Raw genomic sequence first — 3,070 nt, forward strand, 5'->3', positions numbered from 1 at the left:
AAAAAAAAAAAAGCAAAAAAAGAAAAAGAATCACCCATAATTTTGCCATCAAAGGTAGTGAATGTTAATACCTTTGGCAGATTTAAGCTTGGGCACTGCCAGTTATCTAGTAAATACCTATTTTTCTGCATTTCTTGCTAGTAGAACCAAAATTTTCTATGTCTCAAACTAAAATCCCCAAAATAGGGTGGTTGAGATGTCTGAGCAGGTAAAGGCAACTGACACCAGTCTGAAGACCAAAGTTCAATTCCTGGGACCCACATGGTGGAAGGAGGGAATCTGTTCCCACACCTTGTCTTCTGACCTTCACACGTTAGTCAAAGGCAGCACTATATATTTTATTTGTATAATTACATGTTATAATTTTGTAATAAATATTTAACTATATTTTACTTTGGTAAGTATGGTTGGCTTTCCTTCCTGCCACCAATTCTTTAACAGATTTCCAATTTTGTTTAAATGACATTTTGTCCTGCCCTTGGGATGCATCATAGTTAGCATATATTTTAACTGTAAGCTATCCTCTTTTGTCAGTAATTTATCTGAAATGACAGTGTGGTACCATTCTGGCCAATGAGACCTAAGAAGTCTACTGAGGGCATTTGGAAAAGACTTACTACCCTTGGTTCAATCTCCAGGACCAAAAGGAGAAAAGAAAAGAAATAAAAGAAAAACTCTCGTGGGCTGTTGTTTTGAGAAGAGACAGGGACATGACGTACAGTAGCTATGGTGAAGTATGAGTTACTTAAACAAAAGTGGTTCCAAGAAAGTAAAGTAAGGTTTGCCTTGGTTCTAATAGTGTAGCTCTGTCCATCAAGTCAGAGATGAGATTCTGTACATTCTATTTTCTTCTGTCCTTTAGATGTTGTCCTCTCCTATGTATATTCACGGGATCACAACATAATAAAGAACAGGGAGCAATAGTTCCATCGTTTCCATGGCAAGTGGTTTGCATTGGAGCTGAACCCTAGATTGCATACTTTGTCTCTGTTCATATTCCATCAAACTTAATCATGTAGCCACATCTTGTTTCCACCGATGTTAGAAATACAGAGTTGATGATGGAGGGGGGTGGGGGATGGCAATGGCCTGCTGGAAGCATTTAAAATCTGTGAAAGAAACAGAAGCAAAACTGTGGAATAGCTAGCTAGAGTTTATGGGACAGGGTAGACGTGGAGGGACACCAGAACTCAAGCGCGATAATGCTCTGTTACACGTTGGTGTTCTCATTCTGCAGTAGTTACAAAGACAATAGCGAGTAGCGGTTAGATTCTGAATATGTTTAAAAGGCATGGATTTCAGGATAAATTGGATGTGGTATATGAAAAAGGGAATCAAGAACTTACCTTCTGTTTTGACCCAAGCAACTAAAAGAATGGATTGACTGAAACTAATACAGGATAGGGTAGAGCTGACTTACGGAGGTGGGGTATGACTTTTAGAATTAATAAATGTTTATCAATTCTATATATAAATGGAGATGAGAAGTAGAAAGTTGGGTATTCCATGTCAAGAAATACATATTTATACCATTCATTTAAAAGAGCTACATTCTTTTTATTTCATAAATACTTACTGACTGGTGAAAGTTTACCTCTTTTCCCTCTTGCTTTATTTTAACCATTAGCAACAATGTTCTGATTAACATTATTGGACGCTAACTTTAGGTGTTTGCCAAAGAAGGGTTAATATTACCTGCTCAAATCGTTCACAGAAAGAACTGCGTTTGAACTGGGCTTGGCGTGCATGCCTGTAATCCCAACACTCAGGAACCCGAGGTGGGAGGAGCGTAAGTCCGAGGCCAGTCTGGGATGCACAATGGGTTTCCAAAATGGGAAATGCACAGTGGTGTTATTTAAAGCCTGTGCATTGCATTGTTTTTTCAACGGCTTCTAGGAATTTAGATTTAGGGTGGGCTGCAGTCAATAAGAGTGGCTCACTGAGCCTAGACCATTTGTATAAATTATATGATTTATGGTCAACATGTGATGCCTTTTTTTTTTTTTGAGACAGCTCTGGCTGTCCTGGTACTCACTTTGTAGACCCAGCTGGTCTCAAACTCACAGAGATAAACCAACCTCTGCCTCACAAGTGCAGGAATTAATGGTGTGCTTCTCCACTGCCTGACTTTTCTGTTTGCTTTTAACATGAATCTACTACCAGCAAAATTGCCATTGCTACCTCTGTAAATTCTCCACAATCTAATGATGAAACTTGATATCTCTTTATTGCTTTAATTTCTAATTTATATTTCTATTCACAACCTCTTATATTTTTGACCATGTTCATTCTTTAGCAAAAAAATATACTTGATCTTTTTATATCCTATTCAAAAGTCCATTTGATTGTGTGCATATGCAGGTATATATATATATATATATGTATATATATGTAATAGAATGTATGTGTTCATGTGTGTGCATAGACTGATGCACCTGTGTGCATATACATTTACACATATGTCATGTGTTTAGGGATGTCAGAGGTCAATATCAGGTGTCCTTCTCAGTTTTTCTCCACCTTATTTTCTTACTCATTGCTTTGTCTGGCTAGCCCCTGAGTCTGGGCCATCCGCCTATCCTCCCTCCCCCACCTTCCAGTTCTGGAATTACATGTATATGCCATCTGGTCTACCTTTTTAATATGGTTTTTGAATATTGAATTCTGATCTTCACTGCTTATGCAGCAAACATTTCACTTAGCCATCTTTCCAGACCCCATTTAGGTTTTTAATCCCACAATTTAATCTTTGTTCCCCACTCAAAATTATTTAAGGTCTGAGAACAAAGTCAGAAGTTACTGGCTGTTCTTAAATGTTCCATTGCCTCTCCTTCTCGTTAATTATCAAAGAGCTGAATGGGAGAGATCCAAGAGGGGCAGAGGTTTTAAATCTCCCAGTTGTTAACTCCAGGTTCAAAGGAAAAGCTATCTGTTGAACATATGCTTGAGAGGGTGTCGTAATATGAGCGGTGGGGCTGTGTCCCCAGCACCCCGGCCGCCTGCTAGCTTATGCCCCGAAATAGTTACACGGACACTGTATTCTTTTTTTTTTTCAATAGAAATATTTTTT

This window comes from Microtus ochrogaster, chromosome 21 (genome assembly GCF_000317375.1).
Source record: "Microtus ochrogaster isolate Prairie Vole_2 chromosome 21, MicOch1.0, whole genome shotgun sequence".
Lineage (NCBI taxonomy): Eukaryota > Metazoa > Chordata > Mammalia > Rodentia > Cricetidae > Microtus > Microtus ochrogaster.